The sequence below is a fragment of the Miscanthus floridulus genome, chromosome 5, assembly GCF_019320115.1.
Source record: "Miscanthus floridulus cultivar M001 chromosome 5, ASM1932011v1, whole genome shotgun sequence".
NCBI classification, from domain to species: Eukaryota; Viridiplantae; Streptophyta; class Magnoliopsida; order Poales; family Poaceae; genus Miscanthus; species Miscanthus floridulus.
This window is the reverse complement of record NC_089584.1, coordinates 74,140,476-74,156,708: the sequence shown is the minus strand read 5'-3', so window position 1 is coordinate 74,156,708 and position 16,233 is coordinate 74,140,476. Positions and strand designations below refer to the sequence as shown.

Here is a 16,233-nt window from a genome sequence, read left to right as displayed (position 1 = left end):
GTGCTTTCACAAATAGTTCACATTACAAGATTATTGAAGTAGAGATAAGTTGAAAGATATGTTAGCCCCATGATCTTATTATTGTATTATGGCCTGCATGATTCTGCCTCATGCCCCACTGATATTAGTAATGAGTTAGGGTCATCGAGTCTATTGTTGTTACTATAGCCTGTATGATTCTACCTCATGCCCCACTGGTCATGGTGATGGAAGAGATCTAACATGTTCATTAGATTTATCTTTATTAAATGGTTAAGTGGTGTTGAATTGTCTCTTTATATAAAAAGGAGTTCGGTTACTTGTAATCATTGGCTTAGTATAAACCGATCATCATTGATATCTTATTGCCATTGATTAATATTTGCTTAAATAATATTTATCCTGAATGATAACCGATTCTTCGTATACAACCCCATGAGATAATCGATTTATTCTTATGAATATGCTGGAATCGACTATTTAGTCGATCTCTTCTCATATCGGCTCTCAGAGCCGCACATTCAGGACTGTCTGGCAACACCGGCACGTTTCCCCCTTAATTACTGATGAGCTTTCTCTCCTTGTCAATTGTAGTGTCAAATTGACTGGCACGTCTCGGGAAGATTACGCAGGATCGACCACCCTTGCGCTGAAGCTAGGCGGATCTGCTCCATCGAGCGAACCCTTCCGGCTTATTGCATGTGTCCTCGGCATGAAGACAAAAATTCTATGTTGATAAAATGCTATAATGGTATATTATCTGTGCGCTTGTGGATTACTTAATATATATATATATATAAATTTACAACTATTCTCAATAATTACCAACAACGCATTTCTGGCATCATTGCTAGTGATGACAACTTAGTAAAGAGTGATGTTAAGAAGTGCCAATAAGCATTTCTGGCGTCGTTGCTGGGGAGGGGCACATGGCTATAGAGAATTGATCAAATAAATGCAAATAGACAAGATCATAACTTTATACCTCTACTTTAGCAGGCTTACCCTTGTTTGTCTTTGTTCATATCTTATATAGGGTATTGCAGGATTGGTTGTGATTCGCTAACAAATTCCATCAATCAGAATCAACCCAATCAAAAAGGAAGCTCAACACTAGTTTCTGAAGCCATGGCTAACAAGACTCTACGTGAATTCTCTGCTCTAAGCACTAAAAACATTCACATTGGACCAACACTCCAAACTAACAACCTTGAGTTTGAACTCAAGCCAAGCCTCATCAACATGGTGCAAGCTACTCCATTCAGTACAAAGGAATATGAAGATACTAGTGCTCATCTTCAGAATTTCCTAGAGATAAGCAGCACAATCACCATCAAGGACGTTGCTCAAGACATCATACTACTCCATCTATTTCCATTCTCATCAGTGGGAAGGGCGAAGCAGTGGTTCTATACCAACAAAGATGACATCAATACATGGGCAAAGTGTTCAAAAGCCTTTCTAGCAAAGTTTTTCCCTATAGGCAAGACCAATGCCTTAAGAGGAAAGATTTCCAACTTCCAGTAGCAGAAAGGAGAAACCATTCTAGAGGCATGGGAACGTTCTCAAGAATACATTTCAAATTGTCCTCATCATGGAATGGAGGATTGGTTGCTCATGCAAAAATTTTACCATGGATTAACTTAGAAAGCTCATGAACAACTTGATACTACTACTATAGGATCATTTATGTCACTCACCCTTGGAAAAGCTGAAACTCTCATGGAGAAGATAGCCTCTAATCAAGGTTGGGCTCAATGCAATATTCAAGCATGCAATAAGAGCGAAGAAGTACCAAAAGAGGTGTGTGCACTGTCAACCAAGATGGATGTACTGTTGAATTAGCTTGAACAGCGAGCCAATTACAAGAAAGATCATCAGGCCATTCAAGATGCCTTTAATTCCCAAAACACATGTGGAGAATATTTGGGGGCTGATTTCCCTGAATTTCAAGAAGATGCAAACATCGTCATCAACAATTCTGCTCTAGAACAACAGAGACAAGGGTGGAGTCAACAACAAGAATGGTCAACTTACCGAGGTAAGTACCTACATAATTATCCTTCTAAGCAACCATCCTTGAGAGACTTGATTTTAGAACAAGCCAGGATTAATGAAAATATTTTAAAAAGCTTGCTTTTAATGATAAGGTCCTAGAAAACATAAATACTAAAATGGATAGTTTTTCTTCTGCCATGAAAGACCAACTTAGCTATAACAAAAAGATAGAATCACAATTAGCCTAGTTGGCTACTGCTCTTCCTATTGCTACTAACCTTGAGAAGGTCAATGCCATAACCACAAGAGGTGGCAAGACTACTTGTGATCCGCCATATACAATGAGTACAGGTAAGACACCAGTAGTAGCACAAGAGGACAAGAAGAACAATGAAGTTGAAGAAGTTGAGCCACAAACACAAGAAATGATGAAAGATTTTCATGACACCACCTTCCTACCGTTTCCATGTAGAAATCAAAAGGCTAAAATGGATGAGCAGTTTGGTAAGTTCGTAGAGGTAATTCAAAAGTTATATATCAATATTCCTTTGCTAGATGCCATACAGGTACCTAGCTATGTGAAGTACCTCAGAGATATTCTAAACAACAAGAGACCACTGCCCACCACTAAGGTAATCAAGTTAACATAGGAGTGTAGTGTGGCCATCCTAAACACATCACCTTTCAAGAAGAAGGATCCATGATGTCCCATTATCAATTGTTCGATCAGAAACCAAATTTTGTGAACACGCTATGCCATCTTGAGCAAGCATCGGTGTCATGCCCAAGAAGGTTTTCGACAAGCCCAACATCGGTGTGTCTGTAACTAGCTGACCATTCGGTCTGCTACCCCACAAAAATTGCCAAAAATATTCTGATAAAAATAAGAAACTTCTTTGTTCTAGTGGATTTTGTAGTACTTGACATGTAGGAGGACATGAAGACACCCCTCATCCTTAGGACACCCTTCCTGAGCACTACAAATACACACATTGATGTCGGAGCTAAAGAAATTAAATTCCATATCAATGGGAAGGAAGAGCGATTCGCCTTCAAGCCAAGACCAGAACAATGCTCTAATTTGGAGTGGCGTGAGAAGCAAATACAACCATCAAGGTCTCCATCTCTGAGACTGACTGATGCACCCAAAGAATAAATACAACTGGAGAAGTCCAGTTCGGTGGACTTAAAATCCCGAACCCTCGCTAGGAGGTAAAATCGGTAGTTATCCATATTTACTTATTACATTGCATTAATCATTTTACCTTAGCATATTTACTTTCCAACACTTATAAAATAAAAATTCTCATCATGGCATTATAAAATCCAAGCCCCATGTAAATAATTTTTATGGAGCATAAAAACTCATAATAAATATTTACCGTGGAGACATAAAAATCTAAAAATACCATTCATTCATCTTCTTATATTTCATAGTATTATAAAATATTTGTATAGCATATATATACGTGTGTGTATGTTAGAAGTATAGACATTTGGGACCCACTCAACCACCATCCATCACTTCCATCACCTCCATTTCCACTTTCATCTCCACTCTGCACCGTCCAAAGCACATTTTCACTAAAAGGGCACCAACACTTGCTTAAACATGAAGTAAAGAAGCATCAAGAGGAAGGGGAGGACATCTAGCCACTATGTGGGGCCGGCCAGCCCCACCACTTGGCTAGCCATCCTATGCCAATGCCACCTATAAATACCACCCCTCCTGGCTGCTCTCCGCACAACCACAACTGCAATCAAGCATCCCAAGTTCAAAATTCCAAACTCCAATTTCATAGTTTGAAAATTCACTTAGTAGAAGTGATTTTTGAATTAGGAAAGAGGAAGAAGTTTTAGAGTGAAAGTCTTGCTAAATTTTGAGCAAGTGTGAGAGAAATTAAGAGTAGAAGTGAGAAGGTTTAAGAGTGGAAGTGCTATTAAAATTGAGAGGAAAAATCAATAGAATTAAGGGGGGAGTTTTGCCAAAATCTTGATTAAAAAATTCATTAGGCAATCTCGGATGACTAACCCTTGGATGACTGACTTCTGGACTTCTAACCACTAACATTTCTCTTTTTCTAACCCATTCCACAAGTTGTGTTGTCTTGGGTTTATTTTGTAGGAAGATGAGCAAGTATTTGGGCAATCTCAAGCGGGCGGTATCGTTCTGTTCGATGAGAAGCTCTTCATCCTGGGCGAGCACCGACATGCAGATTGATACTCCATCTCTCGCTGTCGGAGCGTCATCTAGGTCATCATCCACTAAGAAGAACATTCTCCTAGAGAAGAAGCACCTGAAGTTCTAGAACAAGACGGAGAAGGACACCTACATGAAGCTGAAGACCCGAAGGTTTATTCTCACTCCCACTTATGATCTAGCCCTCCTGCAGTCGAAAGCTATGAATGTTGAGTTCAAAATCATTTTTAAAACTATTGGGTGGGAGAATGTTTGGGAAATTGATGAGCTGGGGTCAAAGCTTTTAACTGTGGAATTTTTATGCACCTTGCATACCACTAATTCTAAAGTCACATTTAGACTTTTCTATTCCCTAGAAGAATTTTAGTGAGCTTCTAGGATTCCATGCTCGGTGTGTAATTGATGTAGGCACCGCTATACAAGATTTTGGAGAGAAATATCTAAAGAGCTTACTTGTTACCATCCTCGTACAAATGAAATTCATCATCCTACCCTGTGCTTTATGCATAAATGGCTAGGATTTTCTTTATTTCCTAGAAATGTTTTTTGCACTGTAAGGAATGATGAACTTAAGCTGCTCTATGCCATGGTTAAAAGAAGAAAAGTTTCACCGATCAAATTTATGATGAAACAATGGAAAAAAATTCTTGAACTTAAGGGAGATGTTGGGTGTACTTCTCTGGTCACCTGCATAGCCAAAAAATTGGGTCTTTTGGAAAATGCTTTTGTTGTTTACATCGATGACATTCCCTATAGGTATATCGACTATGAATATTTTGTTCAAGCACACATGTTAAAAAAGGAATAAGGATGGGAAACTTGTCATGATGTACATGGATTATAAAACTAAGATTCCGTTACCAGACTAGAACCTCAGTTTGTATGCTGTGGATTCTTTTATCTTTGATTTATAGGTCAAGGAGGCAGCACCTCTGAGAAGTGCCTCTACAAGATTGACTCGCAACCCGCAGCCCTGGTACCATGGTGATGATCCAATTCTAGAGGGACCGGCTTTCACCAGCTATGCAGGTTGGGATCAGCCGAGGTCCTCCCGCATATACCAACTCAAGCATGCTGGTTGGGAGTAGCCCGCTCCTCAGCACTCTGAGAGCTCCTGGTAGCAAGGCTCAAGAGAGCAATGGCAGGATGGCAACTTTGACTACTATCAACAATAGCCCTATAAAGAAGTTTTGAGTGGCCACCAGGGAGGACGTATGTCCTTCTCTGCCTGTGGCTATCATGATCAGCCAATGGGCTACCATGACCAGCAAGCATTCCTGCCTCGACACCAGGTTGACCACCATCGAGGAGACACAGCACGACATCTAGAACCAACTTCATTAGCACTTCTAGTGGCAAGCAGAAATGGGAGACCGCGTCACCAACATCTAGCAACACCAGCAGTAGGAGAATGAGAACTGGAGCTATCTGTTCTAGAAGTTCAACTTTGACCCACCATTATGATCAACTACAGCAACACCCAACTTGGGGAGGAGGATTCCCCATTATGTAAGGTAAGTTTTCTTTTCTAGTATTTTGTTTCCTTTTCCTTTTATTTTTCGAGTTTGTCTTATAATTATACTAAAAAAATAAAATAAAATTTTGTCTTCGTCTTTTATATATTAGTAAGGTGTGATCTAAAAAACCAAATAAAAATAGTGTGTATAAAGTTTGCTTTAATTTATGTTTTTAAGAGCCAATAAATAAATGAACTTGAAGATGAATTTTCACAATGGAAATGATAAATAGTTGCTCTATTGTAATTCCTTTCAAGTACCTAGTTTTTAGCCTTGAATTCTCTCGAGTTTTGGATATGACTATTTTGAAATGAGAATTTGTTCTGAACTTGAAACTGTGGGTAGCAATACTTGATCTAAGTCTAGGTAATTGACGGATATGATATGAGAAGGTCTGAGCTGTTATTTATCTTGTTCCAAGTGATACTAAGTTTTGGAGATTTCTTTTGAAAAACATAAAAATAAAACATGATGAGTTCCTATATGACAAAACTTGAATTCCTACCAGAGCCAAACATGATATTTAGGCTAGGAAAAACTTTTACTCTTATATGCTACTTGTTTTGCATTGAGTTTGGTCAAGCTTTGTTGACCCTTATGAAAGGTTTATCATGCTCTTAAAATCAAGATCATGTACACACCACCCACATATGCACTACTCCTAAACTAGGGGTAGGTGCAAAAACATGCTTTCCATCTAGATCCACCAAAAATATTTTACTCCTACACTGGGAGTAAACACCAAAAATATTCTTGATAGGATATCCACCAAATAAATGCTCCAAGTTCTTGTTACTATCTTTCAAAAGTTTTGTTGCAAAAAAGAAACATTAGGCTATGCAAAAGTTATTCATAAAAAAGAGAGAGAAAAAAGAGAAAGTATTGAAAAATAGACAAGTGTTCGAATTATTAAAACAATGGATACTTAGATGCCCGCCTGAAAAAAGGAGAGATGAATAAGATACCCATGTTCCCTTGCAAAATATTTCCCAAGTTCAAAAGAGATATGTTTTCAAGAAGCATAGTAGAATTAGGCTAGCCACCATATATATCCACCATATATTTCACACACATGCACATATTGATTTGATTGTATGACTTAACTCTCTTTGAATCCATGGTTTGAGTTTACAAGATATGCATTGCAAGTATGCTCTTTCATGCTTTTTCCACTCCTATGAGCTCCACATAAGCTTTAGTTGTAGGAAGAAAGAAAGACATAACATCACTTTTGCCTTGGTGAGGATCCACAAATACCACATATATTGAGAGACTTGAGAGTGTCATACAATGGAATCTCTGAGTTTTATTTTTAAAAATTACAAAAACTTTGGAATAATGGTTGAGCAAAGAACTTGAGATATAGTGCTTGACTTGATAGTCCTGTCTTTCAATTGCTCAAGACCCAAGTGAAGGCTACAAGCCCCATGGTTGAAGGTAATATGAGTAAGTTTAAAAATCAGATCAGTTGGTTCTAATTCGAAGGAGAATTATTGTTTGAACGCATGTGTACTTTTAAGGAGTGAAAATATTGTAGCAACCCCTGATCCATTGCTAAGTTTGGCATTGCTCAGGGATGAGCAAAGGTTAAGCTTGGGGGAGTTTGTTGACGGTAGTTACCATCCATCATAAACCATCAATATAACTTGAAATCATACATGAAAATGATCACCAACATAGAGTTTTCATGAATCTATGTTTTTAGCAGTGTTTATCAAGAAAACCATCAAGGTGGATCAAATTGTCAAAGTAAATCACTCTTATCTGTAGCAAAAACTACCCCAGGAGGTTCTAGAAGACTCGAGAAGACACCACACCAAAGCGGAGGCCGAGGCGCCCCCACCTATAGGCCGGTCGGTCCCTAGGGCCCACCTGTCAGCCCCCCATTCATATGTTGGTTCTTCACCACCTCCTAGATTGCATCTATGCCATTTATTCAAGTCAGTTTGATCCAAGGGTTCAGAATTGATGCCCTGACCTATATATACCAGCCCCTACCCCCTCCCTCAGGTAGAATTGCATATAGAGCTCCAACTCTTCAAGTTCTAGTATAGGCTAGCTAGCAAGGTTCAAGTAGAGTTTGGGCTATTGCTTAGGATTTTGGATTCACCGTCTGGAGGCTGGTATATCCATTGTATCCTTCTTATTTATGACTTTGTGCTACTTCAATACTATGTTGCTATTTATTATGTTCCTAGTTTGTTGTAGTTATATGCATGACATAGTTATGATTTATGATGAATTTATGCATATGTTCGTAAAGCGCTTAGCTCAGTACTCGAGTGAGATAAGTGGTCGACACTATGTAAGCATGGTGCTTAAATATTGTTTACCTATGAATGCATTCTAGACTCTAGGTCATGTGGTAGATCATGGATATGGCACTCCCCTTGAGTCCTTTGTAGTCCACTCTCCGTTTGTAGAGCAAGTAGAACCCAGTTGCGAAGGGAGTCAAGCTTTGTTCTTGATCTTCCTTAGTAATATTCCTTATACATAGATCCAAAGTTAATTATGCTATAGATGAGAGTGTATATACTTGGGTGTACAAAATACTTAGTAAATAAGGAATGACTTAGGAATCTTTTACTCTTAACTAATCTCCTGCCTAGCCATACTATATTTATGAGTATCTATTTCTATCTATGGATTACTATCAATGCCTTACACTTATCATTTATTTATCATTTTGCTTACCCTGATACAGCAAGAGAGTAAATGATCTTGTCATAAGTATGCATATTTGTCAATATCTCTTGCCACCCCATCACTCCTCCATGTGTTTAAAATATAAATAACGATACCTAGTATACTCCCGGGTGAAATGCTACAATGGTATATTATATGTGCGCTTATGGATTACTTAATATATATATATATATATAAATTTACAAGTGTTCTCAATAATTACCAACAACGCATTTCTAGCATTATTATTAGGGATGACAACTTAGTAAAGAGTGATGCTAAGAAGCGCCAACAGTCTGCTAGGTCAAGGTAAGTAGAGGAGTGACCACTACTGCTTTTGTCAGCGACGGCAAAGGGATGGACCGTCTCCACCCTTGGCTAACCTATAAGGGTAGCTAATACTAGTCAAAAACACTTATGGACCCTGGGCTTGAGGCCCAAAATTGCTGGTGAAACCGGGTGGACCTACATTTGGGCCCCACCAAAGCCTGGCGTAGCCCACCAAAGCGGCAGGTGTAGTCAGTGATTCTAGCTCGGAATTGTGAAAAAAAAAGTTGAACCCTGCCATTTCTAGAGTGAGGGGGATGTTCAGGGGGGTCACTAGCCGAGCCTAAAACCTCTGGCCTTAGGGCTAAGTAAATCCTTTGAATGTTCGGATAGGCTCCAAGTACCTTATTTCATCGGATGTGTGCCCCTCTGGGGGAACTAGAAAACTAGTTAGCCCATGGCTGCAACCAAAGTATGAGCTCCTAAAATCTAGAAAATGTGTTCCATGATGTGCCCTAGCTAATCAGCCTTTGTCCTGCCACTTTCGGATAGCGGACGTCACCTGTTCTACCCATTGTTAACTAAACAGAATAGCATACACCACAGCCCCAGAGGCCTACATGTGTTTGCTATTCGCCCAAGTAATCCTTGATATCTCAAGATTGCTGGCTTCTAGAGCCACGAACAATTTGGTTAGAGTAAAATTTCAGATCGAGTGGCCTTGCATAACACGTAGTTACACTAACTACCCATCGAGTCGAGAAGGGGGGCCCATAAAAATGCAAGACTGGACGAACATCTTTGAACCACCCGATCTAACCGAGAAATAGTAGTAGTGTTCAAAATAGCAAAAGTCATTCTTTTTTAATTAAACTCTGTTGCCTCTTACATCATCATTCTTATAATAACCAAAATCTATCAGAAACTGTTATAGTTATGATAAACCTTCTAAGAGTACAGGTTTGACTTCGCCACTCAAGCGATGGACATCTCATGAAGTGTAGAAGTTAGACGAAGGTGCACCGTGACCCTCACCCCGCCTTCAACCTTCACAAGCCCAAACAACGCTTAGAAGATGCTTCCGGGAGTCCCACCTCATGGATCTTCCTCTAACATCCAAGAGGAGGAGAAGCCCCATGAGGTGGGCAGCATGCGCCATCTTCTGTGGTGTCAGGGAGGAGCAAATGGCATCAACTCGGTGGCATCAAGCCTCTGGATCGATACACGAGAGCACCTAGGTCAAGATCTATGGGTTAAAGGGTTTCCTAGCAACAACAAGCTACCCTTTCTTCTCCAGAATTTGCTACAGATATCCTAACCAGCGAAGCTCCCGAGCGCCGACCATCGGTAAGCCTAGCCACCGCATCTTCAGTGACCCAGGCTAGCAATGGTATTGTTCCTCCCCATCTTTGTGGAACTTCCTCTAACACCCAAGGAGAATGGCCACCATCAGTCTACTATTGAAAGGTCCTAAATATATAGAGGGGGGTGAATAGCCTATAAAATTTCTACAACAACACTAGAGCCAAGTGGTTAGACAACTAAATGGCATAAGCAAGTTTTAGGCTAGCCTACTAAAAGAGCAAGCCATATATCCACAATTCTAGTTCCTATTGTCTCTGTATCACACATAAGGCTAAGTCACTACTTCTAAGCTAGTGAGCTCTCAAAGACTAGATAAAGAGCCTCACTAACCAAACTACACAAGCAAGAAAGCTAGCTCTCAAAACTAATTACACTAAAGAGCTTAGCAACACTAGAAAAGTAAATGCAAGTGAGTAGAAAGGTTATACCACTGTGGCAAGAGATCAATCACAATAATATCAATGAATCCCATAGACAAAGTGATACAATGATTTTTCCTCTGAGGTTCACTTGCTTGCTAGAAAGCTAGTCCTCGTTGTAGTGATACACCCACTTAGAGGTTCACGCACTAATAGGCATCGCACGCCTAACCCGCAACCGGGTGCCACACAACCAACACTAGATGGGGATCCACAAGCTATGCACAATCCACTAGAGTTGCCTTTAGTGATCTCCCATGGGGAAGGCACAAGAACCCCTCACAAGCACCTTGATTGAGGGTGGATACAATCACCAAATCCCCTCACCAATCACCAACTGTCTAGGTGATGGCAATCACGAAGAGTAATAAGAAATCCACAATCACAATCACCACCTAGTGCCACCAAATATGCAACCTCAAATGCACACACTAGAGTTCCCCCAAATCCTCTCATGAATGAGCACTAAGCTTGGAGAGGAGAGGAAAGGGAGGAGATGCTCTTGAAGCTCTCAAGATCAACACTAGATCTCGATCTCTCACTTGAATGGAGCACCAATCCTTGGGAGTGAGAGAGTTGAGAGAGGAGAGAGCTTCTTATTCCTTAGGGTTTCAAAAAGAGTAAGAATGGGGAATGGATGGGAGGAGGAAGAATGGAAAGGGAGGCAACCAGCCTTATCCCTAGCCAGCCAACCTCTCGACCATTGCTGTGCAGGTGCTACATTCTCGCACTAGAAATTCTAGCTAGTGTGGCCTAGAAATTCCAGGGCAGACGCTCCTCTTGACCGTTGGTGCGGAGGACTCCTGCACTAGAAATTCCACGATGGACGCTCTTCCTGACCATTGGCCTTCCACACTTGAAATTACACTTCGGGCGCAATGAATTTCTAGTTAAATAAGCACAACACAACAGAGGCGGTCTTCGTAAAAATTCAGCACAGCTGAGCGAGAAATTCCAGTTAAATACACCAACCAAACAGAGAGCCCCTGCCTAGAATTTCAACCTAGCTGTCCTAAAAATTCTTGTCCAGACTTCTCAACATGCCCAAAACAAAATGCTATCTCTTCCCAAAAAGCACCAAACCAATTTTAGCACTAGAGATAGCTTTTTACAAAGAATTTTCCTAGGCTTTTCTCATGCATCTCACCATGTCACTAAGCATAATATATATGCAAATGAGACTCACACCTAGTGGCACTAGTAACTATTGCAATTAAAGATTTTCCCTCTTTATAGTATGGTTATCTATCCTAAACCTGATCACGCACTCTATTGCATCTTGATCGGCAAAACAAAATGGCCTTAGGAATTATACCTTTGCCTTTAGCCCATTTTGTTTTTCTCTTTCTTCTTTTCAAGCCCAAGCACTTGACCATCACCATGGCCTTCCACCATCATCATGATCTTCACCATTTGCTCCATCACTTGGATTGTGCTACCCCTATCTCAAATTCACTTAGAGCAAAGGGTTAGCACTTAGGGTTTCATCAATTCACTAAAACCAAACTAGAGCTTTCAATCTCCCCCTTTTGGTAATGGATGACAACCCTTTGACAAAGATATGAATTGAAATAATTTTGAATCTATGTTACTTGTCCAAGCATTTTTACCATGTGTAAAGGATTTGGACAAGTTTCATGAACCTGAATTGGTAGCAATTGTTCCCCCTACATATGTGATAAGAGTTTGGCTTGAAAGCTTGCACATATGCTTAGATAGGAAACATAGGAGTCAATGTCTACCAAATGATGTTAAGGTATAAGATATGGACCTTTGAAGCGTGATACCAATCAGAGTACACCAAATATACCATCCTTAGCACCATCATTAGTTAGATACCACTTGCAAGGCACAATAAAGAACAAGATACCCCATGAGATCAACATTATAAGCAAGGTTCTAGTACCACTTGTGAAAACAAATGCAAGTCACGTCTAACTATCATCCTATGCATGCTAATTTTTCATTTCATCATTCAAACCTACAACTAGCATACACCACACAAGCAAGTATATCAAAATTAAACTCGACAAATGCAAGCAAGCATATGTAAATGCACATTCTAATGCATCAACCAAGTTCATGAGCTTGCTCCCCCTACTTGTGTGCTCAAATTTTAATTGATCCCTTTACATTCATATTTCTCCTTTTATGTCAAATTCTCCCCCTTTGTCATCTTTTTCACTATCTTTGTGCATTATTTCTCCCCCTTTGTCATCAATGACCACAAAGGTTTAATTTTAGATAGGTTAAGATTATTAATGTCAATCAATGGGGCGAGGATCATTTTCCCAAAATTTGGTTCAATTTAGAATACTTGCCAAAGATATTTAACTCGGTTTGAACCAAGGACAAGCTTCTTCACACCTCATTTCAAGGGTTATCTTGACCATGTTGAGTTAAACAATTATAGTTCATTTTTTAGATTAAACGCTAGGTTCACAAGCCCACAAACATGTCATATGCTACCACTAGATTAAGTCAAGCATAGAATCAATAGTGGTACCATACAAGCATCAAATTCATTTCATTTTCATGAATGAGCCTATAAACATGAGAAATGACTAGATGCGCTAAGCAAGTCCTTAACAAAGAATGTATTCTATGCCAAACAACTTTTACCTTGGATTGCTCAAAGGAGAGGCATGTCATATAAGTGGGGGTGCATCACACATATTTGAGAAATCCAATATGTTCAACTCATTCCTTAGCTTGCAAAACCTTTTCTCATAAAGTGGCTTGGTGAATATATCGGCAAGTTGATCTTCGGTGCCCACACTCTCAATGCAAATGTCCCCTTTTTGTTGATGATCACTTATGAAATGGTGGCGGACATCAATGTGCTTTGTCCTTGCATGTTGAACCAGGGTTGTTGGTGAGCTTGATAGCACTCTCATTATCACATAGCAATGGCACTGTTTAAACTTGATTCCTAAATCATTCAAACTAACCTTCATCCAAAGTATTTGTGCACAACAACTACCAGCGGCTATGTATTCAGCTTCGACAGTTGAGAGTGCAACACTATTTTGCTTCTTTGATGACCTAGAGACAAGTGATCTTCCTAATAATTGATATGTGTCCGATGTGCTTCTTCTCTCAACTTTGCATCCCGCATAATCCAAGTTGAAATAACCAACTAACTCAAACTTTGTACCTTTGGGATACCATAAATCATCATTTTGTGTATGCTTCAAGTACCTCAATATTGTCTTTATAGACTTCAAATGACTTTCTCTTGGAGAGGCTTAAAATCTTGCACACATGCATACACTAAATATGGCATCTGGTCTTGATGCGATCACATAGAGTAGGCTTCCAATCATACAGCGATACAACCTTTTATCCACCATGTTGCCACTTGCATCACTATCCAAGTTACCATATGTCCCCATTGATGTACTAATGGATTTCCTCTCATTCATTCCAAACTTCTTGAGCATATCTTTGATGTACTTGCCTTGACTCACAAATGTACCATTCTTTAATTGCTTGATTTGAAGACCAAGGAGGTAACTCAATTCTCCAATCATGGACATATCAAACTCATTAGCCATCATCTTCCCAAACTCTTCACAATAGTCTTGAATGGTTGATCTAAAGACAATGTCATCCACATAGATTTGTAACACAAATAAGTCCATTCCAATCTTCTTGGTGAAAAGAGTGGTGTCAACCTTACCCATGATGAACCCTTAAGAGAGGAGAAAGTCCCTCAATCTCTTATACCATGCTCTAGGTGCTTGCTTCAAACCATACAAAGCTTTCTTCAACTTGTACACATGGTTGGGCTTCTTGTCATCTTCAAAACCAGGCGGTTGCTCAACATAAACTTCTTCATTGATGTAGCCATTAAGAAATGCACTCTTGACATCCATTTGATAGAGTATGATGTTGTGGGCACAAGCATAGGCTAACAAGATCCTAATTGCTTCCAATCTTGCAACCGGGGCATATGTTTCTCCAAAGTCAAGACCCTCTACTTGAGTGTAACCTTGTGCTACCAATCTTGCTTTGTTCCTTACAACTATCCCATCTTGATCTTGCTTGTTGCAAAAGACCCATTTGGTTCTAGTTACATTGTGTCCCTTTGACCTCTCAACTAATTCCCATACTTGATTTCTTGTGAAGTTGTTCAACTCTTCATGCATACCATTTACCCACTCAACATCCCTCAAGGCTTCTTCTATCTTGTTTGGTTCAATGAATGATACAAATGAGAAATGCTCACAAAATGATGCCAATCTTGATCTTGTTTGTACACCTCTAGAAATATCTCTAGTAATGGTGTCCAATGGATGATCTCTTGCAATATGTGTTAGTTGGAGAACTTGCACTTGATTACTTGCATTGGATTGAGATGATGTACTAGCCAGTTGTTGATCTTGCACTTGAGATGATGAACTAGCTTGATTTGTATCATCTTGCACATTTGGGTTAGAGAACACTTGCACATTGTCATCTTCATCATTTACCACTTGTCTTGGCCTTAATTTACCAACATCCATGTTCTTCATGGCATTTGAAAGTTGAACACCTCTAACATCATCAAGATTTTCATTCTCATCTTGGGAACCCTTGGTTTCATCAAATTCAACATAATGTACCTCCTCAGGAGTACCATTATCCAAATTCTAAACTCTATATGCTTTGCTTGTAGTGGAGTAACCAACTAGGAATCCTTCATTAAATTTCTTGTCAAACTTGCCCAATCTAGTGCTTTTCTTCAATATGTAGCATTTACAACCAAAAACCCAAAAATATGCAATGTTGGGCTTTCTACCATTCAAGAGCTCATAAGGTGTCTTCTCTTTCAATGGATGACAATACAATTGGTTGATGTAGTAGCAATCGGTGTTGATTGCTTCAGCCAAAAAAGATTGACTCACATTGTACTCACTAAGCATAGACCTTGCCATATCAATAAGTGTTCTATTCTCCCTCTCAACAAAGCCATTTGATTGTGGAGTGTACTTAGCCGAGAATTGATGTCTAATTCTAAAATCATCACACAACTCATCAATTCTAGTGTTCTTGAACTCACTACCATTGTCACTTCTAACTCTCTTGATGGTTGTTTCAAACTCATTATGAATGCCTTTGAAAAATAATTTGAAAGTTGCAAACATATCACTTTTGTCCACAAGAAAGAAAACCCATGTGTATCTAGTGAAGTCATCCACTATCACAAAGCCATATTTGCTTCCACCAATACTAGTGTATGTTGTTGGCATAAATAAGTCCATGTGCAATAACTCCAATACTTTGCTAGTACTCATTATACTTTTCTTAGGATTGGTGTTTCCAACTTGTTTCCTGGCTTGACAAGCACTATAAAGTTTGTCCTTCTCAAATATCACATCCTTCAAGCCTCTAACAAGATCATGCTTAATCAATCTATTCAATTGTTTCATTCCAATATGACCAAGCCTTCTATGCCATAACCAACCCATGCTAGATTTAGTGAACAAGCATGTTGGCAATTGAGCTTCACTAGCATTGAAATCAGCCAAGTATAGATTCTCATATCTAAAGCCTTTGAAGATCAAATTTGAGCCATCTACACTTATGATCTCTACATCATCTACTCCAAAGATGCACTTAAACCTAGGATCACACAATTGAGCCATAGATAGCAAATTGAAGTTCAAGCTCTCTACTAGCAACACATTGGATATGCTCAAGACATTGGATATTACAATCTTACCAAGCCCCTTGACCTTGCCTTTGCCATTGTCATCAAATGTAATACTATCATAACCATCATTCTCATTGGAATTGATTGAGTTGAACATTCTAGCAT

At 39.4% G+C, this 16,233-nt stretch overlaps 1 non-coding gene across 1 annotated transcript; it reads right to left on the bottom strand.

Annotated features, from left to right (window-relative positions):
* Window positions 1-1,472: 1,472 nt before the first annotated feature.
* Window positions 1,473-1,579, bottom strand: LOC136455810 (small nucleolar RNA R71). Its single transcript, XR_010759276.1, has one exon. It is a non-coding gene; the product is annotated as a small nucleolar RNA R71 (small nucleolar RNA).
* Between the last annotated feature and the right edge of the window lie 14,654 nt (window positions 1,580-16,233).